We start from the raw sequence: 12,626 nt of genomic DNA, 5'->3' as shown, positions 1-12,626 counted from the left end.
ACACACACACACCGCCACACACACACACACACACCGCCACACACACACACACCGCCACACACACACACCGCCACACACACACCGCCACACACACACACACACCCCGCCCCTCCCCGCGGACCACCACACTGACCGTCTCACAACCTGGCCCCAAAACAGCGCCCACCGCTGAGGCGGAAAGGAACCGCTTTGCCGCAGGTGCTGTCAGAAGACTAGAAAGGGGGTGACGGTGGCTTTCGGCGCGTTCCCCTCACCACACCCGGCAGCCATTTTCAAGTTATCGCCCAGAACTGACAGATCACGTGACGCTGGGCTGCGGGGCGGGTTGACGGGTGGCCACGCCCCCTGCCGGCCGACCCGGGAGCCCGAAGGAGACGGGGCTGCGGGCGCAGGAGAGGCTAGCGGCCCTCTGCACCTTCCTTCCAACCTCGAAATAGATGTATTTTGGCAAGCTCCCCAGACAGTATATAACGCATCGTCACCGTCATTCTTCATATTCTGGCGAGTTTATTATCCCTGCTCACCATTATCATCAAAGCTTATGCAGAGAAATAAACCGCAATCTTTAACTTCAAAACATATTGCCGGTGGAGGCCGGCTGAAATCCCTCCCAAACCCGGAGCCGCTGTGGGGCCTGTAATCCTGGCGCCTAGAGCCACCGCCTGCTGGCTTTCTCATTTCCCCCCCTAAACAGTACCGGAGCCCAGCCTCGCCCCAGCCTCCCCACAAGGGACCTCTGAACTGCCTGCGGCCAAACGAGATTGACAGCTTTTCCACTCACAGTTTCCTTGACCACTGCCTCCTGGAATGTTCCCTTCCCTGGGCTTCTGTGACTCTGATTCTCCTAATTTCTCTCGCATTTCGCCTCCGTCAAATTGGTTGATTGTTTCCAGAGTTTAAAGCTCAGCGCTGGAATCGTCAGCCTCTGACCTGGTGTGAGTCTCTGGTGTGATCACACCTGGTGTGACCCTGGTGTACTGACGCTGGCGGGGGACCTGGACAGGAATTGGGAAGATACACACTCCCTCCTCTGCCCCTCCCTGATGTCACCCAGTCAGCCCACTGCCTGACCATAGCCACTTTCAGCACCCCTGATCTGCTTAAAGGCTTCAGAAGCTCCCCAGCAAGACTATATCAAAAGCCCCCAATTACCCTCCCCTGCCTCTGCTGGCGCCCCACTGTTTCCCCAGGAGACGGGATCATGTCACTTGGATTAAACTTCTCTGCAGCCTTCAGTTTCCATAGACCAAATTCCCGAATAGAACTTAACACATGAGGCTTCCCTGGAGCTGGCCCCTGCCAGACATCTTGCCATCCTACTGTCCACCACTCTCCCCTGCCCTCATCCCAGGCTGGCCAGTTCAGTTCCTGGAACATGAGGCCATACTAGGTCTCATCTCCACTGTTTCCAGAGTGCTGTTCTCTCTCCACCTCTTGTCCAGCAGAGTCCGACAGAGGAATTCTTTTTTGTCTTTAAGGAGGCGGTCCTCTCTTATGTAGCTTTCTGTGTGACCTCAAAAAGAGTTCATCATCCATCTTCTGTATTAACTTCTTTTTTTTTTTCTTTTTTTTTTTTTTTTTAAAAAATTGAGGCAAGGCTTTATTGTGGCTCCTGTGGCAGCAGGAGGGAGTGAAAACAAGCAACAGGTTCCCTTGCTCCCTCCGTAAGAGGGGATGAGCTAGTTCCTTATATGGGGTGAGGGCAGGGTGGGTCCAGGGATCAGGTCAGAGGGATGGCTTAGGTGGCTTCCCCACTCCTTAGGTGGTTCTATGTACGGAGGTCATGCTTAGTGTCCTGTTTATGCTCCTGGCTCTTCAGAAGTGGCAGTTGGGCTTCTTTGGTCTTCTTGTATCTTTTCCATAATTTGCCCCAACCAAGCATGCATTCAGTTATTTTCAGTCCCTTATAGTTTCTAGGTATTTTGTTGCTCAAGGAAATATTTGTCCAGGTATAAGCACTGCAGCAAAGGGTCCCAGGTCCCAGGTTCAGCCTGTCTCACAATGATCTTTAAACACATGAAAAATTTTCAACATAGTTGGTCATCAGGGAAATGCCACACAGAAGCGTGATATCATTATACACCCTCTAGAATGTTGAAAAAAAATTTTTTTTAGTATGATAGGTTTTATTTTCAGGGCCTTGAACAATACATGATGTTAAGCATACCTTTCTCATTTTATGAAAATGTATGTTGATTTATAAATTAATTTTCATTTCTTTTTTGCTATACAGTAGGTCCTTGTTGGTTATCCATTTTGAATATAGCAGTGTATACCTGTCCATTCCAAACTATCCATTTCCTTTGGCAACCATAGGTTCATTCTCTAAGTCTGTGAGTCTCTGTTTTGTAAGTAAGTTTATTTGTATCATTTCTTTTTAGATTTCACATGTAAGGGATGTCACACGATATTTCTCCTTTTCTGTTTTATTTATTTCACTCAGTGTCAGGCGAGTGTATGCGCCTCGGTTTTTGTCTCGTCACAACAAAGATTTGGAGTGACGGACATTAAAGCCCCCTCGGCGTGTCACAGCTCTCGGGTCTTGGACACACCGTGTTATAGCTCTCGGGTCTCGAATGGACCGTGTTATAGCTCTTAGACAAATCAGTGTTACAGCTCCATGTTACAGCTCTATTTTATTTAGAAGATAGCAGGAAAATCCATCTTCAAGGCTTGAGGGCATGTCAACCCAAAGACGTGATGAGAAGAGTGCCCTAGTGCGCGGGGCGGGGGTGGGGGGAACTTTGGCTCTTCTTTTTATGTTTTTCTCTCCCTGGGCCTGTCCTATGTAAATTGGGCCAGCCAGGAGTGCTGTTTGTTTTACCTGAGGTTCTCACTCCGGTCCTCGGACTTTCCTTTGTTCTATTTTTGTGGGCTTTTCCCTTCCAAGTCTCTTAGCCACCACCATTCTGGACTCTTTTTCCCTATTCTAACTACCTAACATTTCCCCCTCAAGAAATGGGAGGCCCAATTCTTTGGGAATAGGGGCGTTGAGGTCTTTCAGGCTACTTCCTGCTGAACTGGGACAGCAAGGGGCATTGGGCCTCCCCCTCCTGCTAGTCTCAAGCCTCAGAGTCCTTATAGCAGTGTCCATCTAAGGATGAGTGATATTTTCTGTGGTCGGCTGTAGTTTTATATCTCTGTTGAACTGGCACTGCATGTTGCAGCTTGACCTGCCACATCCAGTTGCACCATTGGCTCCAGCCCCGTGATGGTTATCTGTGACAGGTGGACTGGCTGAAGCGGGCTGCTTCAGTCCTCTTGAACCATCGTGAGGGAAGGCTTGGTGCTTGACCTTGAGGCTCTTGGGCCCCGAGGGCAGAGTGCCGCCCAATGTCCCAGTTGATGGCATTTGTGGCAAGCTGTTCTAGGAGACTTGTCATGGTTCGGACACTCTTTGGCCCAATGCCTCGCCTGTCTACAGATTAGGCATTTGCTCGTGCCTTGTCCTTCAAGGAATCGGGGTGTGTCAGGGCTTCCCTGGAGAGCGGCCAGCATCTGGGCATGCCTTGTCTCTTTCCTTCTCCTGTTCTCTGTTATAAACGGTATTGGTGGCTGTCTGGACCATCTCATCTAGAGAGGAAGCAGGGTCCCGCTGCTGTAGCTGTTGTAACTTAATTCTGATATTTGATGCACATTGGGACTTTTAAAATCACCTGTCTCTCGTAAGAGTCTAAGTCCAAATTGGTAAACTTTTGGAGGGCCTCTTTTAGCCTTTCCAGAAAGGTAACGGGGTTCTCATTGGGCTCCTGAGTTATTGCTGAGACCCAGGCATAGCTGATTACTTTTTGTTTAGCTGCTTTCAGTCCTGCCTTCACACAGATTAGAAAATGATCCCTTTCCTAGATGTGCTCAGGGTCATTATAATTCCAGTTAGGATCAGAGGAGGGGACTGCAGTTTCCCCTACTGGGTATTTATCACTGGACATGTGAAGCCCTGTTGCATACCTCCGGGCTTTCTTTAAGACCCTAGTATGTTTGGGGTCAGATAAAGTTTGACTAAATGTGACCATGATGTCTTTCCACGTCAAGTCAAAGGCCAAGGTAATATGTGGAATGTATCTATATATTTGCCTGGGTCATCTGTATAGCTTCCCAGGTCTTGTTTGATCTGTGTTAGTTCTAAGAGGGAGAAGGGCTTATGGACCCGGGTTGGTCCAAATTCTCCTCCAGTTTCAACTAAGGGACATACTTGAGCTGGCTTTTGTGGAGGGGGTGCTCCTGGATATGGGGGCACATTTGGATACAAGGAAGGAGCACCAGGCAACTTGGGAGCTGTGGGAGGTGAGCCTGTACAGGGGGCTTCCTTCTCTTGGTTGCCTGTGCCTAACAACATTTGCCTAGTGGGCTCACTTTTAGGGTGTACAACAATCCCATACTTAAGACAGATTTCCTTCATATCTCTTAGAAGAAAATTTGGACATAGGGGATCTCTGTCCATTTCCCTTGTCTTTTGCAGAGTAATTCTAATTGCAGGATGGTATTGTAATTTAAAGTCCCATCCTCAGGCCAGTGTTCCTCGTCCCCCTGTGGATACTGTGGCCACGCAATGGCACAAAAGAATTTTAAGGGACTCCTCCTCAGAGTTAGAGGATCAAACAGCTTCCAGTTATCAAGGATGCATCTCAAGGGCGTCTGCCCGGAAGTGGATTGGTTATTTCCCATCTGAAAGACAGTCTGTCACTTTGTCTCTCACTGAATTTTTGCAATGAGACATCAGAGCCTAATCTTCATTAGGTCCTGAAGCCAGGCATCCTGGGTTTTGGTCGGGCTCGAGTCCTGGGAGAGAGAGCTTAACCGGGGGTCTGCTGGAATCTGAGGCTGAGCCATGTGAGCTTTCTGCCGAGTTCATTTTCCTCTGTTCAGGTTTCCAACACAATGAGCCTTACCCGCGCTGGGTTTTCTTCGCGTTCCGTTTCTACCGCGGGAGCTTCGCTGAGTTGGGCTCCTGCTGTGTTTGGCCTCTTCCGCGCAGGAGGTTGTTTTCGCCAGGTTAAACCTGAGTCATGGCACCATAGATGTCAGGCGAGTATATGCGCCTCGGTTTTTGTCTCGTCACAACAAAGATTTGGAGTGACGCATATTAAAGCCCCCTCGGCGGGTCACAGCTCTCGGGTCTTGGACAGACCGTGTTATAGCTCTCGGGTCTCGAATGGACTGTGTTACAGCTCTTAGACAAAGCAGTGTTACAGCTCAGGGTTACAGCTCTATTTTATTTAGAAGATAGCAGGAAAATCCATCTTCAAGGCTTGAGGGCACGTCGATCCAAAGACACGAAGAGAAGAGTGGCATAGCGCGTGGCGGGAGAGGGCGGGAGACAGAGGGAGAGAGAGAGAGCCTGTATTAACTTCTTAGTCTACAATCCTGGGGCACAGGAGGTACTAGAAAGTACGCGTTAAAGCATGTTTAGCCTGTCTCTCCCCCACTATAAGTTCACTCCATCTTTATTCCACACCAGTTTCCCTCACCTGGTTTAGAGGAGTGAGTGGCCTAGGCAAGCCTTCAAGGAAGAAAAAGCACAATTTAAGACTATCACACACTTTGGGTGCCGTCTCATGGTCCCAGGCATCCGCACCTGATGTGGGACTGGATGTTGGCTCTTTGTTGGCTTTCTCCATAAGTTGTCAGATTGATTCATTAGGAGATGATTTCAATAATGCCCAAACTTGGTACATCAGAATCATCCTTAGTTCATTTTTTAAAAAATCAAAACTTGACTCTTGCTGGAGATTTTTTAAATATCTCCGTAGCTGATCCCAATGAAACACCGTTCTCAATCTTCGGTTTTGTCCCAGTGTGTCCAAATAAATGATTTCAAATGTTAATGTCCTTTTTCAATGTCAAACAATCTTTTGAGGACCTGCACAGGACAGCAGGTGGCCTTTTAGTAGGACTGTTTGTGAGAGCAACAGGGGAACTAGAATCTGTGGTTTCATAGGGATCTATGGCCCCAGTATGGGAGCTGGGGCTTTCACTATAATGAACCATCTGAAAAATCAGCAAGGCATTTGACAGGCTTTCTTTTGTTGTTATTGTTGCTGTGTTGTTCTTTTTTTAATATATTTTAATGAGTGCATTTCAATATTATGGTGTCTTTTGTTGTTGTTGTTCAGTCACTCAGTTGTGTCCGACTCTTTTGCAACCCCATGGACTGTAGCATGCCAGGCTTCCCTGTCCTTCACCATCCCCCGGAGCTTACTCAAACGCGTGTCCATCCAATCCGTGATGCCATCCAACCATCTCATCCTCTGTCGTCCCCTTCTCTGCCTTCAGTCTTTCCCAGCATCAGGGTCTTCTCTGATGAGTCGGCTCTTGGCATCACGTAGCCAAAGTATTGGAGCTTCAGCTTCAGCATCAGTCCTTCCAATGAATATTCAGGGCTGATTTCCTTCAGGATTGACTGGTTTGATATCCTTGCAGTCCAAGGGACTCACAAGAGTCTTCTCCAACACCATGGTTCAAAAGCATCAATTCTTCGGCAGTCAACTTTCTTTATAGTCTAACTCTCACATCCATACATGACTACTGGAAAAACCATAACTTTGACTCTATGTACATTTGTTGGCAAAGTATTTGGTGTCTTTTGTAATCATATTTATTTTATCAATCTAAATATATTGTGAGAAGAGAATCATAGGTCTTACCTGTCTGCCAAAAAGGACTATAACGCAGAAAATAGTTAAGAATCCCTGAGCAACAATATTAAAAATGAGATGAGACGCTAGACTTCCTGACACCATCCAAGATACCATGCACGAAAGGCTGCACTCTCATCTCTCAATGGCTAAATTTGTTTCCAGCATTCCCACCCAGTACTGGGAAAATCCAGGTTGTTGTGCTTCTAAGAACATTGTCTATACGTTAAGCCTTGCCTTTGAGTTTTTTGACATTCTGAGCTACTCTTGAGCACAGATTGGCTCTTCCCTGGGGAATTTGACAGGCTTTCTGGATGAGTTTGTGGAACCAAAGGCAAAATGTGGATTATCTATCAGCAGGTGGACACTAACAGGTCTCCGTGAGGTGTGTGGGCTGGGAAATGATGCCTCGGGGACACAGGGATCTCAAGTCCCTGAGCACTCCCCCTATGGAACATCTTTTTGAGAAGAACTGCCCCCATGACCTCACCTTCCAGCCTCCCTCACCACTGCCACCCCCAGCCCCTTCACCCTGTAATCTGTCACTCCAGCAGCACCCCCTGGTTGGTGAACCAGCTGCTCCACAGCAAGCCCAGGGGGCTGGCTTTAAGCCGACTCCTGCCCTCCAGGTATGAACCACGGGGAGTGGCACTGAACCAGTACAACCAAGGCACCAATCTTGGGGACAACTGGAATACAATGGTAGGTGAGAGGGTGAGATGGGACAGGACGTGGTGGTTCTCCAGCTTAGGCTGTCCCAAGCACCACACCACCACAGATCGGGGCTTGTCAGTCAAGAGCTTTGCAAACCACAATCTAGAAGTGGGACATTCCTTCTCAGACACTGACAAGACAACTGCCCATGCTGCCCAAACCCTCTCCCTGCCTCTTCCTGCCAGGTAAAAATCCTGAAGGTACTCAGTGTACAAATCGTCCTTTTAGGAACATTTTCAAATCAGTCCAGTTGACAGCCTGGAAAGAAGCTACTAGAAACAGGCTTTCCTTTAGTGAACATTTGAGTGGAGGAGGAGGGTGGAGTGCAAGGATGGCAGGAAAGTGGAGGAACCCTGGAGAGAGAATGGGTTTATGCACTAGGGTCCCCCTTCCATGGGCTTCCCAGGTGGCGCTAGTGGTAAAAAAAAAAAAAAAAGAAAAGAAAAGAAAAAAAAAAAAAACAACCACCTGCCAATGCAGGAGACATGGGTTCAATCCCTGGGTTGGGAAGATCCCATGAAGGAGGACATGGCAACCTGTTGCCCTAAAGGTACAGGAGCAAGCAAAGAGAATGAAAACAGAACACGAAATCTAGTGCAACGGGTCAGGGGACCTGCAGCCTCTATTGGACTGAGGTGCAGAGTCCACTCTGATTCCAGCTTTTATTCCTAATTGCAGACTACAAAACTTTCTTTGATCTATCTTTCCCAAGACAATACATTGACATAGTCCAGATCTCCTTGTTTTTACCCCAGGCCATTTCCTTCTGGGATAGTCTCAGAAACAATCAGCAAGTGCATAGGCAGTGTTCATATCTAATGCCAACCTGACCTGGTGTTCCAAGGTCCATGCTTTCATGATCCCAGTCATACTCCCTTCTGGGTCTGGCCTTAGGGTCTACAACAAGGCTATTATTCTAGGAAAAACATGAAAAATAATCATGAACACAGTTTCTTGATATATGCTGTTTTTCCAGGTGCTATTTCTATGAAATTTCTCAAGGTTGTGAAAGTACATTATTAGGAATTCCCACTCTAGCAACCCACTCCAGTATTCCTGCCTAGAGAATCTCATGGACAGAGGAGCCTGGCGGGCTATAGTCCATAGCGTTGCTTCAAAGAGTCGAACTTGACTGAAGAGATTTAGCATGCATGTATGCCTCCCCTCTATGCCAAGACTAAACTGGGGAAGGGAGAAACCTTATATTCAGGGATTTTAGTAACAGTCCAGATTAGGCATTTCATTACTAAAATAAGGATTTGTAATGACCAAATGTGATTCGGTGATATTCAATGCTCCAAGACTGAGGAGAAAAGATTATGAAAATTATAAGACCAATTAGAAATGTTGTCCAGGAAACAAGTAGACAGGGAGCATTTACAGGAGCTGTCCTCAGGAAAAATAAAGTGATTTTAAAAAAAATTTTTTTTAATTCCCTTTTTTATTGGAGCATAGTTGATTTACAATGTTGTGTTAGTTTGTGCTCTATAGCAAAGTGATCCAGTTATACATGTATATACATTCTTTTAAATATTCTTTTCCATTATGGTTTATCATAGGATACTGGTAAAGTTCTCTGTGCTCTACAGTAGGACCTTGCTGTTTAAAGTTGCTTTTTAACTCCACTGTAGCCCATTCTTCTCCATTTACATAGTGGTTACATTTAGTAAATTTTATCTATTGTGATAATAAATATTTTCTCACTTCTGCCAAATGCCGTTAACTCCTTTCATATTTGTGGACTCAAAGCCTCATCTTGTGATGATATGACGGTTGTAAAAATAGAACTGAAATTCTTTCTCCTCAATTTTGTTTCAAATGGATCACTCTCTCCATTGGTCTTTTTGGGGTTTATGCAGCTCGCCTAGATCTTTCTGGCAAAGGCACCCTAAGGGTTTCTTGCTTCAGAATCACTCAAATCACCTCAAGGCTCTGGCTTTCCTACTTGCCATGTGATATTACGGAGAGGGAAGAACATGAGCTAGCTTTCAATTCCTTACCACTCTTCCCATCAAGGCTGTAATTTTAATCACACTTTCACCTGTTTTAACAGGATCAGCATATTGAGATAATGACTTCAGCAGTCCAGTCTTTTCACATGGTTTCAATTTCATTGTACATCAGACTTTCCACAGAAATCTTAAGATGTTTCACACACCACCTTGCTTTAAAAAGATGTTTTTCATTGACTAAAAAAAGAATATGTGTTCATTATAAAGTATTTGAAAAATACAGAAACATTTGAAGAAGCAATCTCCCTTAACTTACCACTCAGAATTCCCTGACTTCTAAAAAAGAGATTTGAAACAGAAAGGCCAAGGAAATCTGAATACAGTGTGGACTTTATTTAACATTGGTTTATTATTGTGGCTAATGTGAGATGATAACCATTGGGAAACATGTGGAGTGCATGGAAATGCTATACTATCTTTACCACATTTTCTGTAAATCTAAGAGTATTCTAAAAAACTTAGTGTATGTATATAAAGTATTTGGTATATGCTTAGTCACTCAGTAGTGTCCAATTCTTTGCAACCCCATGGACTATAACCTGCCAAGCTCCTCTGTCCAAGGGATTCTCCAGGCAAGAATACTGGAGTGGGTTGCTGTGCCCTTCTCCCCCCGGGGATCTTCCTCACCCAGGGATCAAACCTGGGTCTCCTGAATTGCAGGCAGATTCTTTACCAACAGAGTCATCAGGGAAGTCCCAAAGTATTTGGTATACACATATACAAAATAAAATTTTTATTTGAGAACATATTTTTGCATTTTTATTCTTTGCTGGATCACACAACATAGATTTCATTAGAATCTCTGTGCTTTAAGGACAGAAGCCTGTAGCAGTCAACAGGGCTGAAGCCGCAGTAGTAAGCATTACTACAAACTAATTACAGAGCAGAGAGTCTATGCAGGTTAAGGGAGGAGTTAGGTTGCATGTGCATGCTCAGTTGTGTCCGACTCTCTGCAACCACATGCACTGTAGCCTGCCAGGCTCCTCTATCCGTGGGATTCTCCAGGTAAGAATACTGGAGTGGGTTGCCATTTCCTCCTCCAGGGGATCTTCCCTACCCAGGAGTCAAACCGGTGTCTCTTACATCTCCTGCATTGCAGGTGGATTCTTTACCACGAGCGCCACCTGGAGGAGTAAGGACGTGAGTTAAGATCACTGGATCAAAGTATGTGTTGTGGTGTCAAAGCGTTGATGGGGTCTGTCTACTAAAGGGAGTGAGATAGAGAGTGGGAGGTGGTTGGGAGTGAAAGGCAGGAAATGGAGACTGTTGATGATAACAAGATCTAATGCACACCTACAGGGGATCTGAGTAGAATGGAGGCTGGATCATGGGAGGACAGCTGGGCAGGCAACCGGGAGGCCAGAGTGTTGGCAGGCTCTTCTCCAAGGATATTGACATCATCAAGGGTCTTGTGTTGGAGAATGACAATAACCAGGCTTTAATCTTTTCCAGTGGGGAGTGACCAGGGAAGTCTGTTGATGGTGGCAGCAAGGTAGGATGACATGAGCTTCTAAACTCTGGTATTTTAGGAAGAAAACAGGGGTGATTGTTTACACATGCCAATGAGGAGGGAAAGTACCCACGCTACCTCCAGGCCCAGTGATGAGCAAGGGAAACCAGCTACAATTTGTGAAGTCTGCAAGGGAAGTCAAGGCCTGGGTTTTCATTAGCACAAAAGGTGGAGGAAAGAGTTGGAGGAAACAGAGGCTATTTTACCAACAATGTGCCGTGAATCCCACGGTAGTGGCAGGCTGGGGATAGAGTTGGTGGTGGACTGTACAGAGCTGTAGGGGGATAGCTAGGTTTTCCATTTTAAATACTGATGAAAATAGAGATGACCAGGCAAACATAAACACAGTCAAATGCTATGACTCTGGATGTAAAAGACACTTCCATGCACTCACCATAGCAGCATGAAGCTCAAATTGTTGAGCCATCCACAGAGGAAGTTGCACCAAAAGCACCACCATATACTAAAAATATTTACTAAGTTGTGGCTTATGGGTCCAAATTCCTAGTGGAATAAAATGTCAGGGGCACATGATTGTTGGCATAAAATTCCATAGCTCTTCACTGTTAGTCAGCTTCTTCCTTAGCAAACTGATTCAGAGAGTCAGATGACAGTCATCTGGGTGGTTTCCTTATATTGGATCTGTCTTGAATCATTCCATTGTCTATTTATCTGTTCTTGATGAAAGCTGATACAAGTTTTAATACATTTTATCTATATATGGCCTGATGTGTCCTTGAAATAAAATCACTTTCAGGGAAATACTGGGCATCCAGTATAAAGCCAGAGAAGCAGATGTGACCTACTCTCTTACTGTTTCACATACATTTATAAATGAACCTGACAACAGATTTTCTAGTTTTTACAGAGTGCAGGAGAGTTCAGTGAGCATGTGCCTTATTTAGGGCTTCCCCGGTGGCTCAGTGGTAAAAATATCTGACTGCAATGCAGGAGAGGCAGGAGATGTGGGTTCGATCCCTGAATCGGGAAGATCCCCTAGAGGAGGCATGGCAACCCACTCCAGTATTCTTGCCTGGAGAATCCCATGGACAGAGGAGCCTGCCAAGCTATAGTTCAGAGGGTCACAAAGAGTCAGACATGACTTAAGTGACACACATGTGGCTTATTTAATCTGCAGCCTTCATTTCTCTTTTCTTGTTATTGTCCTTCTAAGTAAACTTATTAGGTGAAATAGGGAAAGAGAGATACAAAATATCAGTGAAAAATGAAGCTTACAAAATTATTTTGTAAAATATATCTCTTTACCTAGCAGTAGGAAAAAAAAAGGCTAGAAATAACTCGAAAATATTAAAATTGGTTGTCAATGACAGACGATGGGGCTTTGTTTGACTCCTTTGGATGCATCTTACTAGCTGTGTGGTGCCTAATGTAAAATGTGGGGACATCAGTTAGTGTGGGTGTGGAGGAACCAATGAGTAATTCCTAATCTGAAGGCTTGGATAGAAAACACTTAACCTTGTCTACAAAACACCTTCAGTCTGTTTTTTTATTGACGGATAATTGGTTTACAATGTTAATTTCTCTGTCCAGAAAAGTGATTCAGTTATATATATATATAGGGCTTCCCAGGTGGTGCTAGTGGTAAAGAATCCGTCTGCTGATGCAGGAGATGCAAGAGATGCAGTTTCGATCCCCGAGTCAGGAAGATCCCAGGGAGAAGGAAATGGAAACTCACTCCACTATTCTTGTCTGGAAAACCCAATGGACAGAGGAGCCTGGTGAGTACGGGCCATG

General features: G+C 45.6%; 1 protein-coding gene across 16 annotated transcripts in view; it reads right to left on the bottom strand.

Annotated features, from left to right (window-relative positions):
- The window catches only part of KIDINS220 (kinase D interacting substrate 220), a 96,254-nt gene extending 95,961 nt beyond the window's left edge, over positions 1–293 (bottom strand). For 10 of the 16 annotated variants that reach the window (XM_043469400.1, XM_043469398.1, XM_043469403.1 and 7 more), the window contains exon 1: positions 134–291. The gene's annotated coding sequence lies outside the window, so the exon portion shown is untranslated. Of the gene's footprint in view, positions 1–133 lie in introns of all 16 variants that reach the window. The other 6 variants (XM_043469414.1, XM_043469416.1, XM_043469420.1 and 3 more) reach the window with 2 other exon arrangements.
- Positions 294–12,626: the final 12,333 nt, after the last annotated feature.

Source organism: Cervus canadensis, chromosome 5, assembly GCF_019320065.1.
Source record: "Cervus canadensis isolate Bull #8, Minnesota chromosome 5, ASM1932006v1, whole genome shotgun sequence".
NCBI lineage: Eukaryota > Metazoa > Chordata > Mammalia > Artiodactyla > Cervidae > Cervus > Cervus canadensis.
Note: the sequence above shows the minus strand (reverse complement) of the source record. Positions and strands in the feature narration are given on the sequence as shown.